Here is a 15,284-nt window from a genome sequence, read left to right as displayed (position 1 = left end):
TGAGCTCTCATAACACCCTTGTTTATCCTCTCCAGACAGCCAAGTTCAGCACCAGAGATGTGAATACAGAGGAATGAGGCAGTTTGCTTTTTTGATAACCATTATCAAATATTGCTGACAAGTCCAGGTGACTCTGGCTGCTGCTAGCAGTTTATGTTGCTGCAGAGCTGGTTACCCAGCTTTAAGGAAGCACATTATGCATCGTTAACTCTTTGTGGCTGCATATACCTGGTTTCTTCAGTAGTCCCGAAGCTGAGTTTAAAAAGCTTTCCCTCTCACCACCTCACAAATGGTCAAGAAGTTACTTGGCTTTCCTGGGCTTTTCAGCTTGCTCATCTCTCTATGAAATATGAAATGTTAACTGCTGAGTTTTTTCTCATTTGAAAAGCTCAGCTAAAACTCCTTCCCCATCTTGGAAACAACTCAGGTTTTACCGATGCAGTTGCTTATCTGAAGGGGTGGTCGGCGCTGGCTTGGGAACCAGGAAACATGCAGCTCGACTGAGCCAGAGGAATTTATATTCTTCCTTCTGCATCTTTGAATTCCTGGATCCTGCATTGCAGTGACTTGGCACTGGTGAAGCCTGCCTCCCTGTCACACTGTTACCTTGTCTGCTAACCAGCTGTAGTCTGATATTTATTTAGCTGGTTCATCCAAGCCCACTAGCACCTGATGTGATCAGCTGATGGGGAGAAGAAAGAAGCTTGTGTCCAGAAATGAGCTCACTTGGTGGGATTGCTCTTTGATAAGCTGTGTACTTTAGGACCCTCTGTGCACAGTGGGATCGAGACAGGGCTGCTGGAGTTCTTGCACAGGTCTCAGTTGCTGTGTGTGCAGTGGAGAGGGCCCTGATATGGCTGCGTCGCGTCAGAGCAGCTCTGTGCCCTACTGTCTCGCTTACTGCGTGTCCACTTTAAGAGGGTTCATCTGCAATGCAGCTGTTAGCGGGGAAGTTCTGTAAATCAAGAGGGAGCGAGCGCAAGCCAGCCCGGTGTCTGCAGTTGTGGCTGGGTCCTTCCCACAGCACACAGAAACTTGTGCAGAAAGACTTATTTGGAAGAGGAAGAGAAAGACATCAGTACAGTGCTGATGCTAGGAACCCCTCCTTTCTGTGCCTCTGTCTGCACCAGCTAGTCAGGAGCTGGAAAACATGTGGAAAAGCACAGTGGGCAGCAGTCCTGGGACTAGAAAATCCTGTCATGCTTTTCCCTTCCTCACTCCGCCACAGAGCCTAACCAGGTGTTTGCTTAGGGCTGATCCTGTCACGATGTCTTTAGGGCACACTCCCTTCTCACACAGGATGTCCTGTTACAATTCAGAGCTTGTGAGCTTCTGCACGTGACTCAGGAGCGCACAGAGGCCTCATGAGTCACAAGTTTATTACTGTGCCCTCCTCCATTGCACAGGCTGTCACAGCAGCCACTTGCTGGTGCAAGGGGACGATGCTGGTGACCTGTGGGCATGCTGTGTGGGATGTGGTGTGGGAGGAAGCCCACAAGTGGAGTCAGCTGGAGTGCCATGGCTGTGCACGTCTTGTACACGGCAGGCTGGGGACTGCTGCCGGGTGACTTGGTACGTGGAGGAGAAGGGCCATGTGCTGCGGTAGCCCTGCTGCAAGTGGGGCAGATGTGCTGCCTGAGGGGGAGCTCTGCAAGGTTTGCAGCCCCTCAGGAGCATGTCGGGGGGGCTGGCTGGGGAGCCTGTGGCTTTGAGCATGTGGCTGAGGAGAGGATGGCCTGCTGTTCTGCTCTTTCCATGCCACTCTGCTTCTCCAGTGTGCAGAACCCCTTTGAAAGGCTGCCTGGGTGTCAGCCATGCCTGGGAGCACTTGTAGGATGGCTTGGTGGTTCCCCAGCCACAGGTTTCTGAGTTTATTCTGGTGAAGAAAGTCCTCCACGGTTTCTATGGTTAAGTAGCTGGGAATCATGATGCCTTCCCATGGGGATCTCCAGGGATACCTGGAGATCCATGGGCCAGAGCTGGAGAGGGCCCCACAGGATCTTTCTTAAAGGTGGCTGCAGCTGGGGAGAGTACACACTTCTTTTCACTCTGGTGCTTAGTAGGCCAGGCTCCCTCTTTCATTGTATTTAAAAGTATTTTGGGCAGGCTTGGTTCTAGGTTTCTACTTTGGTTTCTTTATTTCCACTTGGGAAAGCATCTCCTATTGACAGTTATTGGTGATACAGGGGAAATTGGTGTATGATTCACCACCTGCTTTTCCTCCTCTGTTTCCTCTCTGCCTCTCTTGTTTGCTGGGCATTTGTTGTCCCTCTCATAATAACCGAATTGTGCTAACCAAATATAAGCAATGTTCCCTCCCCTTTTGCTGGGGGACTGGCTGACTTGTTGTAAGAAGTTATTTTTAGGGTTTGCTTCCTGGGATATTCTACTTGTGGCCAGTTATGGTGATGAAAATGTCACTGAGATGCAGAAAGGACTCCCAACTCATTGCTAGCATGCCTGATCTTTCTGTTGTAAGGGTGTTCATAGGGGACATGAGCCCCTTATCACTACATCACCTGTGGTTAGGGGGACAGCCACAATGACTGTGCAGCACTACTCCCTGTGAAAAGTACACTGAGCTTCCAGAGTGATAGATTATGTTGCAACTGAATTGGCTCAGGGAGGGGAAAAAAGGAAAGAAGAAGGTAAGCTAAAAAAAAAAGGAGCTGTTCTGTGACTGCACTGGAGTTTGTTTCTGCCCTTTTTCTTTTTTTGTGCATAGAGATGTCAGTGCTGCAGAACTATGTGTTGGTGTACAGGGCTGTCCCTAACAGGCAGTTTTGCTCCTTGTACTGGGTGTATTTGCACTGGGTTGCTGCCAATTGCCTGGTCTAGACGAGGAGAAGGTGTGTGCTTATTCTTTTTAAACATCTCTCCCTCCCCAGATCTGAAGCTTGCAACACCTGAAAAAGATGATATTTATGACAGCTATAGCTAGCAAAGCATGAATGTAATACAGGCAGATTATAGAGACCAGCTAAACAAGGCCATGGGTTGACACTTACACAGTCTCTATGCCAGTGTTGGCTTAAGGAGCACCTGCCTCTTTCTCTGGAGATGTCTGATCCCTTCTCTGTTTCACAGCAGGTCTTTTGAATTTTCTATCTCATCCCATGGACCGGGAAACCAAGCTCAGAAGAGCCCTTCAGTGAGGAATTATTGAAGTGCTGGGGATGGGAAGGCATTTAGTTTCCAGATAAGTTTCTTGGTGCAGCCATGGAAGTGGTTGCTTGGGTGTAGCTTCAGGAACCAGGATCTCTTGCAGTTAGGGCTGAGAAAAGCACATGTGGAGTAGTCTGTTAGAGCACTGGGCTGGTGGTGCAGAGATAGCTCTTGCATGCCTATGTTGCCCTCCTGGAAGAGGGCATGGGGAGCAGAGACCCCTGAGTGTGTTTGGATCGAGGTAGTGGGGAGTATTAACTTGGTTTTCAGGCTGATGCTGTTGGGACTGGGCAGCCGGGTGGCTGGGGTGCAGGGATGGAGGCAGCAGTCTTGAGGGGTGGGTGCTGTGCCTGTGCAGTGTGGAGCCTTGCCAGCTGCCTGAAGGGGAGACTGGCTTGCAGAAAGGTTGGGACTCCCTGACTAGGTAGCGTCATGAAAACTATCAGTGCTTAGAAAGTTTCTGTGTATGTTTTTAAGTAATCCTTACATATAAAGTTGCTTTACTGAGTGGTAATTTTTCCTCTTAAAATGTCTTCTTGCTGTCTCGCTCCTATACAATTCCTGGAAGTACCTGAGCACTTTGCATACACAGGATCAAGCTTTTGGACTCTTCACCAGCTGGAGGCAGCCATGCTGTCTCTCCCCCTGCTGCACCTCATGTTCCTAACTGCTATGTGGACTTACTGCTACATGGCATGCTTTGCCCTTTCGTACAGAAGTGCTTTGTCTGCTCTGCTATAAGTGATGGTGTGGCACATAGGTGCATTGTAAATCTTCTCTCACTGAAATTCTTGGTAGCCTGCTCTGTATTTACAGCTTGCTCTGCTTAATTTAAAGTTGTCCTAGTATAGCTAGGGGAACTTAGGCTTAAAATAGATGGTTTAGCTTTTTTCTTTTTTTTTTTTTGATTATTCTAATCCTCTGAGACTTAGTATTTCTTCTTGTCTGAAGAGCATACTTTGACACAGGTATTAGCTCTTTCGGAGAGGAGTCATTCAGCACTTGGGTGCAGCGCCATTCATCTGTGCCCTCAAGATTTTCCATTTAGTTTGGTCTTCTCGTTCACGTCCCTCAAATACCAAATCAAGGCAGCATTTCCAGCATCTTTCTATCTCTCAACTGGTTTAAATAGCTAAAAAGTAAGTGATGAATATAGGCTTGCTGTTGCACGGACGTACGTTCCCCTAATGTTCTGCATGCAGTGAAGAAGGGCATTCTGCTGACTACCAGTATTAAGAACATGCAGAAATCCTGTGGTTTTGTTTCCCTCCCAGGCTTCTATCATTTGTGTTCAAGCATAGATGTCTTTGGTACATTCAGAAGGAATCCAGCTGTTTGATGACCAGTGCCTGCATTATTGAATAGCATTTTATTCAAGAGCCACATCCTACAGGTGTGTTTTTGGAAAACTGGAAGCTGGGTGCAGTAGGTCTTGCACAGGACAGCCATGTGGTTTCTGTTCATATGCTGGTAAAGGTGAGCCAATGCCAGGAACTTCCTCTTCCAAGTAGGGTTTTTCCAAGGTTCTGTTAGGGATTTGCTCTCTCCTATTGAAAGGAATGGGTATTTAGTCTTGTTCTCCAGGAGTTTGATTCCCCCCACCCCTTATTCTCCCAAAATTTGTTTTCTCCTATCTGGAAGAAGGTCCTTCCACTGCACTGTGTTCCTCTGCACCACCAGGAGACTGTTCCTGGCAGCTTTTTTGTTTTTTAGCCATGTACCACCCTCAGTCTTGTTTTTTTGTTCCCCACACCAACTATATAATGCAGAAGTAGCTTTCATTAAGCATCCTTTATCCTCCCAGTACCACTACTGGGCAGCGAAGTAATAGCCCTCTTTTACACTCGGAAATGCTGAGAGAGTATTCTTTGCTATAACAGTGATAAGAAGAGTGTAGGTAGAAAAAATGGCTGTGGTCGTTTGGCAGGAAAGTAACGTGGGCTGAAGCATGTAGTATTAGGAGGAGTTGTAGTCTAGTTTGCTGGTTATAGGAATAAGATTTTGGTGTGTTCCTTGTACTACTTTTCCCTCTGATTTGCTTATTGTTTGTGGAATACAGCTCTGAAATATGTTTTGTTGGGCATGCCTTTGGACTCTAACTTTGTGTTATTTTTTTGCCTGATAAGAGACAGTTTGAAAACTAGATGTAATTGCTATTGATACAGAAGGTTCTTACACAGATGATAATAAACAGCACATTTTTTTGTGTGTGTGTTTATGAAGACTAATCAGAAAAAGTAAAGGAGATCACTTAAATATAAAGTTATTTCCTTGTATCAGTCCTAACTATAGTAACAGGGACTAACATCTGCAATGGGTTGCTTTCTGAAGTGGGTGAAAGTGAGGTGGCAAAATGAAAACTTAGATCTCTAGGATCAGCAACTGTATCTAAGAGTGAAAATGAGGGCAATCTTATGACAAGAATGTAGGTAAATTCTAAAATTGGCTGCATTTTAGGATCTGAATATGTAATTGAGTCACTTGTGAAAATTTACTTTATGGGATGCTGTCAGGAAACCATTCCTGCTCCCCACTCGCTGTGTCTCCTTGGCTAACTAATCAGTCTGTTTGTGCAAAGGGTCCCTACCTCCTGGAGAATTTGTAAACATTCACATTAATGTATGGTTACAGCATTTGAAGTCCTTCCAAAGGAAACAGTTGTAGATGCACAAGGTATACTGCTGCAAGGCCTCTTGATCATATGATAATGTCAAACTAATATGAAGTCTTCAAGAGTAGAACATCCTTTGCCACCCAGGGAGGAATAAAATCTTGGATGCGTTTAAGAAGATTACTGTTAGCTCATCAGAAGGAATAATGAGAAGTTATGGGCCAGAGCTGAAGACCTGTCATTAACTGAAAGCTGGTTCAGGAAAGGAAATAAAAAATGGGAGGGAACCACCAGAAAGCTATTCTACACTTGATAGCATGTGTGCTGGGGATATTGCTCTCACTTCAAATAGTGTGATTCAGGTTTTATTTAGAAGGCAGTTAGAAACCATGCTGTGAAGGTGTTGGAAGGAGTATCCATATAAGGGGGAGAACAGAGGGAAAAGGAAAATACTAGGGAGAGGTGGAATGTGATTAAGGTTAATTAAAGTATGCTGTGAAAACTAGTTAGATTTTCTGGTGTGCCCTTTCTGTAATAAGAGACAAATGTAGTTATGCAAGGAATTGAAAATTTATCTTTTCAATAATTCATTGCAAACTTGCTGCCTTGAGACAAATATCATAGATTGGAAAAGGGATGAGAAACTTGCGTGTAATTAAAGTCAGCATATTTGAAGAGGAATTCTTTCTTAAAAGTAAAGGACTTGACAGGCTTATTTCTTCAGGTTATTTGTGTTGGGCACTGGGAGATTAAGCCCTTCTACCCTTGGTACAGGATGACTAGGACAGTCCTGACACACAGGTCCTTGTCTTTATTTATTGACAGTTGATTTCTCCATAACTTCAGAGAAGAATACAAGCTTCCTTTTGGATATACCCTTTCCTAGCACCACAGCAGGAGAGTGGAAGAAGGGTTTGATTCCAGCATTGGGAGTGATCCATCTTGATCAAAAAAACCCAAAAACCCAAACCCAACAAAACAAACACAGGGGGGGAAAAAAAAACCCCACCCAAAAAACCCCCACAAAGCCAACAACAAAACAAAACAACCAAACAAAAAAAACCACCCACAAACAAACAGACCCCCCCCCCCAAAACAAAACCCCAAAACCCAACAAAGGACGTTTCACTCTGTCTATTCTGCCCTCTGGCTGTCCTAATGTTCCAGCATGTTGTAAGTTAAATTGTTGCTATTCTACCTGATTTAGCAGGTTTCAGCCACCATTGGTTAGGGAATGCAAAAAAAAATGAATTAGTGGTCTGGCAATGAGTGTATATTAAATTTAGGAGTTGACAGTACTGCCCATCGTGGCTTGACTTTCTCTGCTTTTGGAAGTTGCTTTTGTCTGTGTTTGCACTTGAGCTTTGTTTTCTTAATCTTTAGCACATTAGAATGACAAGTAATGCTGCTGAGGACTAATGCTCGTGTGTGGACCTATGCTAACGCTATTGCATGTAAGCTTTTGGCCTTCAGGTTGCAAAGGTTTTTTCTACTAATTTGTTGAGATGTGTTTTTTGGTGGAGAGTAGGAGAGAAGATAGCAAAGGGAAAGCCTCAAGAACCAGTAATATTGCATCCCAGGCTTTAGTTCTGTGTGGTGCAGGTCTACATAAAAGACAGTTAGCAAGCTTTCTTTATTTTGCCAGTTTTTTATGTCTTAGGAAAAGGAATGTTCATACTATGAAGGAGGATATGAAGCACAGTCCTCCCAGGCTCAGCCCCATGAACTGCCTGCATGTGGTGCGTGGCTGGAAAACACCTTTTACGCTGGAGCTATAAACATTGTTCTGCTTCTCTCTGTGCGTGATATGCTGATCACCTCCAAACAGAGGTGTTTTTGAATAGAGATCCAGGTTGATTTAAGCAATATTTGAATCGAAAGCATGAAGAGTATGATGTCAAGCCTTTTCTGTGGAAAATTATAAGTTATTAGCTGTATTACTAACTGAAAGCCCTGGTGATTCTGCAGATTTTGTGGAACACTGCAAGAAATTGGTTGGGTACTTCTCTGGCTCTTGAGAGGGGGTTTTAACTATTGCCTGGGCTGACTCTTTTAGGAAGAAGCATGCCAGCTTCCCTGGTGCTCAATGGTTCTGTACCTTCATAAAAGTGAAATTCTTGTACAGCCTTCTCTTTTAGGCTTCCAAGAACACACATTTTTTCAGACTTTCTGCTGAAGTGAGAGTTCACTGTCCAGAGCCTGATGTTTGGGGGGAGTGGGAGTGTGAGGAAACATAGATATATATTATTCCTTTAAGTTGCTTGTGTGCCTGAATTTTAAGGATGTGGTCACACATCTTTATAAATCCATGATGTGATCACTAACCCCAAAAAGCTCTGAAAGTTTTTAAGTAAAAGAAGAGGGTTTTTGTTTATTTGTTTCTTCTTCCCAATTGTTGTGTGTTAAAATGAAGTGTGTTTCATTTTTAAGTCATGAGGTATACCTTAATTGCAAACTGGAGGTCTTTAAAGCCATCCTTCTCTTAACTGTCAATTTATTTGGAATAACTGTGAACCCAAATGAAGGGCAAACAGTACTTGGTTTTGAAGTATCGTTGTTTATGGAAAGACAAACTATTTCCTTCCCTCCTGCCCTTGCCACAACAAAGGCATTGCTTTTGTGCAATGTAAACTGCATTTAGTAATGGTCTTGTGCTTAAGAGCTTCTAGTTAATGAGACCTATTAACAATAATGAAAAATGGCATCCTTAAAGCGCAGACCTAGTCAGAAAAGTGATTCTCCAAGAATGGCTGGATGGCTGCGTACTCTTCTTGGCTTATTTAATTTAGGGGGTGGGGGAGGAGCACAGTCTTGGCTCTGAAACTAATTATTCTCCTACAAATGCGCCCATGATCTGCGGTTCCCGCTGGGGATTTGCAGGGCTGGGGCTTCTAGTGCTAAAGAGCTTCCCAGACTAAGCCTAGCTGAGGCTGGCGTAGGCTTGACTTTGCTTTCCCAAGCCTCAGTGGGAGTTGCAGCACTAGTAAAACCCAGCTTTTTGTCTGCTGGAATGAACGCATCTGAGTCAGCAACACAGAGCAGTTGCATGGAGTAGAAAAGTCATGTTTTCACATAATTATTCATCTGGCTGCCTTTGTGTTTTAGTGTGTTGCCACCTCTGCATCATGTGCTGTTTTAGCTGGGAAGGATATGCGTTGCTTTTCGATACATAAATAATTCTGCTTAAGGAAAGGGCAGGATTGGCAATGACTATATTGGATTTGAAATACAAACACACACCCCTGACATGTTCCTGCTTAAGAGCTGACGCAAGAATACTGCATGGATGATGTCTGTTCGTATGAATAACCTCTAAGGCTTTACAGGGAACTTCTAGAGAAGTGGAAGCTCCCTTTATCTCTGCCTTAGTGTCCTCCCACTCAACACTATAGCCACGCATCCATTCTAATAATTTCCTTTTGAGATAGGACAGCCTGTCTTGCCACTCTGCAGGCTTGGAATAGCTTCCCCTAATATGAGACCAGCTTGTCCATCTTCATTCAAAAGGATTTCTCTAGTTGTTCTCTAACTCCTCCGTTTGTGCTAATTTCTTCTTAAGAATTTCTGTGGTTATGGGTGTTCTGTATATTGGGAGAACTTCCATGCTGTAAGACAAAGTGAGCAGGTTTTAGGCCAGAGGGGAGATTTTCACATGAAGAGGGTGTTCCTTCTCCCATTTTGGGGGCTGCGTTGACTGCTGGAGACAGACTTGATTTCTTGCTTCTGCCAACGCAAGGTAAAGGTTCCAGACCCTTTAGGTCTTAATTGGAACACCTCTTCTAATAAGGCACCTCCTGTTAACTGCCATCTGTGTCAGGATCATGCGCTTGAAGCTTAGTGGTCCTAGGTAGATAGCTAGTGGCTAGCTCAGTGGTGATTCCTCTGTCTCTTCTTCTGGTGATAAGCAGAAGGGTGTCAGTGTCTGCTCTCAAAGGAGCCATATCTGTGCTATAATGAAAGCATTTCAGACCACCTTGCCCTTGCTTCTAGCAGTTGTATCTTCCATGTGGAGGCAGAGGGGCTTTGGGGAGGTTCATGTAATTTTTCAGGATGTGTTATGTGCTCGCAGAGCTGCCTTTCATGGAAGAGGAAGGTTAGAGTGTTTGCCACTGAGCGCTCAAACCCTACCATGGGAACTGTTGAACCATCTGTGGAGAGATTCAACTGCTTGAAAAGGAAACAGACTTCTGAAGCTGTTCAGATATGGAAATCAGGAACTGGTGGATGCCTAGGAGCCAGTGCAGGAGCACTGGGGAGCAGCTTCAGTTAAAACAGAGCCGAGAAAGATGCTGCGTGGCGAGCTGCTGCATCCCCGGTGGAGCCACGAGCTTGTTGAACAGGAAGCGAGCCAGTGCGTGGAGGAGGAAGTGGCTGGCAGTGTGACGGGGAGCAGGCCACTAATGGGGCTGTCCAGAGCGCTGCTGTGTAGGTGAGAGGAGAAATTAGCTTTTGGTGCAAAGCATTTTGTGGCCTGATGGCCAAAACCATTGAACAGTGCCAGGTTTGCGTGCATGCAGTTTGGCCAGATTTTCCTTTCCAGGTGTTGCTCTCCTGCTGTACATTGCCACAAGGCCAAGATTTCTGAGTTTGACCCAGAATTGCAAGGATATGCCTGTGCCCTGTTTTCTTTGTGTGAAAGACTGTTGTGTTTGAAAAAAATGGGATTTCTTTACAGAAAAATCAAAACTGAGAAGATTCCCCTAGGCTTTAATGTGTTCAAATATGGTGTTAACAAAGGGAACGGAAAAAGCAATTGCAAAACTAAACACCATGATGTGAACTTGTGCTAAAACTTGGACGTTATAATCACCACTTGGTTTCCTTAGCTTCTCTGTTTTAGAGATGGAAACACTGAGCACTTATGCTTCTGCTGGGCATAATTTATCTGGCATACTCAGATTTGCTGAAAATCAAGGTTTTTTTATATTCCTTGAAATTAAATACTTAATCATGTATTCTGTAATCACGTCTATGACGTGATGTCACTACCAATTTGCATAGACAGTATTCTGCTATTTTTTAAACTTCCAGGTATTTTGTAAAACAATCCTTTTGGAACAGAACTGAAGTATTACGGTTTTTTAAAATTTTTTTTTAAATACATTATTCCTCCTGGGTCTAGGTAAATGTTTCCTCTCTCTTCATTGGGTTGGTCATTCAGTGCTGTAGCCCAGTGTTTTATTACTCCTGCTACTGGGTTAACTGTTGGCTGGTGGAGAGGAAAACTTTCACACCTATGAATCCTTCACTAAGAGATAATGCCTTTTGCAGTAGCTGCCACTTCATCTCCTCCTTCTCTATTCCTGTGGCTTTTGAAAAGTGTACAGAAGAGCATGGGGAAGACAAGACACAGTCTGTCATAACCTGCCACCTCTTTCAAGATGTCTAGAACCTGTTGGCTAGAGTAGGTCACTGTGAATGGCTGGGTGCCACTTCAAGATGCATTTCAATTTTGGATAGCAGATCTTAGTTTGTAAGTAGCTGGGGTTGAAGAAGAGGTGCCATTTACAGGGCAAAGAAGTGCCCTTTAGTGGAAGTGCCTATAGCAAATGGGTATCTCTGAGGCAATATTGCACTTTTCCTTACAAAGAGGGTAAAAGATGGTGAGCTATCTGTTGTTGTCTGATCTTGCATTAATCATGGCTTGTGTGATGATAAGCAAGTCATTGCATTCAGGTGTTTGTTCAGTTTTGGTATTAAATTCAGACAGAAAAATAGCCCCCACCCCTCCTTCTACCTGTCTCTGTTCTTTCAGGAGTAGCTGAAGTCTAATCAAAGCAAATCCAATTGTTGGCAGGCAGAATCTGCGGAAAAGCAGAGTCATATTGGGCCTCAACCTTCTAAAATGCAGTCTATTTTGAGTTCAAAAATGCAAAATGTTATATTCTTCTCTTATTGATGGTGCTATTAGGTGAAATGAATTGCTGTTTAAAGCACCTGAAAATCCAGTGCTATAACGGTGTCATGGGAAATGCTAGGTGTTCTTTTTGCAGCCAGTATGAACAATGTGGATCTGTATTTTATTTGAAGGGCATTTCAAATTGTTGTTCTTGATGCTTAGTCATAGACCTATCTATATGTTAATGTGTATTTTCTATGTGGTGAATAGAGACTTTAACAATTTATGTGCTGAGCAGAAGGATCTTTCCTATAATGTACATGCGAAATATTTCCTATAATGTACATGATAGCTTGCTAATAAGCTATCATGTTTAGGTCACTCCAGTCTCTACTGAGGTAGATGATTAGAGATGCTCTCATGATGCCCTCAGAGATTGACTAAGCAGAATCTTATGAACTAAACCATGAGCAAATATTCTATCTTTGTAATAAGTTCTCGTATGCTGAAGGATCTCAAAGTATGTCCAAGCTGACTGTGTAATGGGACTGCTGAATTGTAGTCATGAGCTGGGGAATTGCAGAAGGCGGCTGTATCTCAAGTTGGAGCTGAATGAGAATGATCCTATTGACTAACTCATACATGATGAAGACAGTTAACATGTTGGGAATGTGGTGCTCCACCATAAATCAGAAGAAATAAGAAAACTGTCTTTTGAGGGGTGGTGGTAGTTATTGCTCTTATAAAAGCATGATGAACAAAGGGAAGCAGCCATGTTTAACTTGTACAGATGAACACAGGAAAATGCAATATAGTTATCTGTGGTCTATGCTGTATTTCTGCCCAAAATATTTTTACAATGAGGGTGGCAAAATACAGGCACAGGTTGCCCAGAGAGGTGGCGGATGCACCATCCCTGGAGACATTCAAGGCCAGGCTGGCTGTGGTTCTGGGCAACCTGATCTAGTTGAAGATGTCCCTGCTCATTGCAGGGGGGTTGGACTAGGTGACCTTTGAAGGTCCGTTCCGACTCAGACTATCCTATGATTATTTCACTTATCTGAATTATAGTGTTGGGAGCATCTGATCACCAGAGAGCTATAAACTGTTTTGCCCAATGGTTAAAACTCAAGGAAGCATCTTGGTATCATGAAGGCAAGCAGAAGTCCCTAAATACAGCCTCTTGTGAGAATAGCTGCCTTGGACTGAGCAAAATATGTTTAAACTTGGCAGGAGGCAGAGAAGACTGGAAAAGCATCTTAGAGCTGCAGATGTTTAGTTTTCTGAGATATGCCGCCCTCTTCATCCTCTGACTTTGCAAGAATGAGCTGTCCCAGGTCCTTCTATGTGGGGAACCTGCTTGTTTGATAAATGAAACAACCTCCTCGAAATCCCCTTTTTCCTAGTAATCTGGGTGTTTTCCATGTCTGGACTGAATGCTTATCTTGTCTTCCCTGTGTGGCTGATTAGAGAGGCCAAGATGGGTTTATCTTGGCCCACAGTAGTGCGGGCTGCCATCAGCGTGATGCTGGCGCAGCACTTCCTGCCAGCCCTGGCTCTTGGTGGTGTCACCTGGCTCTTCCTTCTGAAACTCCTTCCTCCCATACCTACTATGGCAATTTGAGAACTGCTTTCCCCAGACCTGTCTTCATTTCCTTTGTTCCTCTGGTGCCATCTTTGTGATTTTTCTCTTAGAGTGTGGATTTATGTATATGCTGCAGTACAGAGAAGTTTCTCCCATAAGCAATCAGTGATGTGCTTTTCTAGATATGTTGCTTAATTATTTTCCACTTAAAGCTTCCCCTTCTTTTAGTCACCTAGTCAAGTGTCCTGTCATTCTAATACTTGGATAATTCTTGATGTGTGGTCTCTATTCTGTCCTTGTAGGGCAAATTGGGAGCTTTAACAGACTCCAATTTTAACTTCAGATCATGTAAATTCTTCATTACTCTGACCAGCTAGAGCTCAAGAGGGAATTGCTCTGTATGCTCACAAACACAGGAGGAGATGCTGCTCCTTGCAAGTTCCCCAGTATATTAAGTGAATGGGAGCAACAGGTGTTTCAGGCACTGTCTGTTCTATTGGCAAGGTCCTTGGTTCTGACTGTAAGCACCCAACTGCATAATTGCTTCATAGGAAATCAGGGTGTTCCACTAGCTGCTGAACAGCCCATCTCTAAGGCAGTGTTGTTTGAATAGCAATGTCATATTTGCCTTGCTGTAATCCAGATCTCATGCGATGTCCTGGTATTACATGACTGGGGCTTTTCTTCTTTCATTTAGGTGCAGGATCTAGGGCTCCACAAGTTCTGGCTGTACTGCTGACTCCATGTGATTTTCAACTAAATTGCTTTATTTTCACTCTACTTTTTTAATCTGCAAAACTGAGTATTTTTCTTTAATATGTGATTAAGGCATGGTCAAGATTGATCTTCATTCTGTACTTATAAAAATTATGACCTCTCACATGAGTGCCAGGAGTTATGCAGGGAGAATATTGGAGGAGCTCTGATGAATGGTTTTCTCTCATGATGGATTGGAAATTAGGGGTAGACTAATTCAGTCAGAAGACTAGGACATTATATGGTCTGACATAAACCACTTGTGGGCACTAACTCTTGGAGTATAGTGGAATTGTATCCCGTAGCTTCATGAGCAGTCGCAGCCAGTGTGAGCCATGCTGCTGAAAAAGGCAGCCTTTCTTCTGACCGTTTGTTTCCTCCTTGCACCAGCACAAATTCTTTATATAGTTACATGAGGAACCAGGTTAATGATGGATCAGTTCAGCTATCCAGTTCAGTGCACTGCTGCACAAATGCTTGTGCCAGCGTCAGATGCAAAGAGGATGCAGGGCCATTAGGAAAAAGACAGAGGAAGGATAGGACTGCAGTGACTGCCAGTGTTACAACAGAGGGACGTCCTGTACCTGCTGTTGGACAAATCTGCACCACACACAGTGCCAGAAGAGTGATCTCTTTTTTTCCTAGAGATACTCCAAAAAAATCTATCTTTATCTTATCTGTAGCCTTTCAGGGAAGAATGTAGAGGGAATCAGTGGTATAGTGGGACCTTTAACTTATACAGTTGTACCACTGGAATCCTCAATTCCAGTAGCTTATTTAAGGAATTGGAGATGCCATTGCACCTCTGTGCATCTGAGTTACTAAAATACCATCTGAAGGGTATATAGGCTTTTTGGAGAAAAAAAGCTAAATGGTGTCTTGCTGTGGTGCTAGCTTTGCTGATATGTGCTTGTCCTTGCTGAAAGAACTCTTCTAATGCAACATGCAGAAATTGCTATGCTTATGAAATGTTTACCGGTAGGCACAATCCGGACAGAAACCAAGACCAGCAGTGGTTAGCATTGCCTCTAGTGGGGAATTTTAGCATTCTGGAAGAGTGGAAGTGATCTGATGGCATTATCTGTTCCCTCAAGCCTCGGTTTCACTCTGAGATGCAGGTACTGAACCCCAAATTTGGGATCTGAGGTTGGCCTTGTTATCTATTTAAAGCCACTGCACACTTGAAAATGTCACACAGTCGTAAGATCACTTGAATGAAGGGATCTCTATGCTGTGTCTCCCCTGGCTCTTTGGGAAGTTATTTCCTACAATTTGAGAGCTAGGCTTCAGGAGTGGGAGGAGGTTTCTCTGTGATCCCTCGCAGTGTC

The 15,284-nt window shown here is 43.8% G+C and overlaps 1 protein-coding gene across 13 annotated transcripts in view; it reads left to right on the top strand.

Moving 5' to 3' along the window:
* CAMK2G (calcium/calmodulin dependent protein kinase II gamma) overlaps window positions 1-15,284 on the top strand; it is a 123,772-nt gene that overhangs the window by 13,416 nt on the left and 95,072 nt on the right. The window lies entirely within an intron of this gene.

The sequence above is a fragment of the Strigops habroptila genome, chromosome 5, assembly GCF_004027225.2.
Source record: "Strigops habroptila isolate Jane chromosome 5, bStrHab1.2.pri, whole genome shotgun sequence".
NCBI lineage: Eukaryota > Metazoa > Chordata > Aves > Psittaciformes > Psittacidae > Strigops > Strigops habroptila.
The sequence above is the reverse complement of the archived record's forward strand: the minus strand, read 5'-3'. Positions and strand labels throughout refer to the sequence as shown.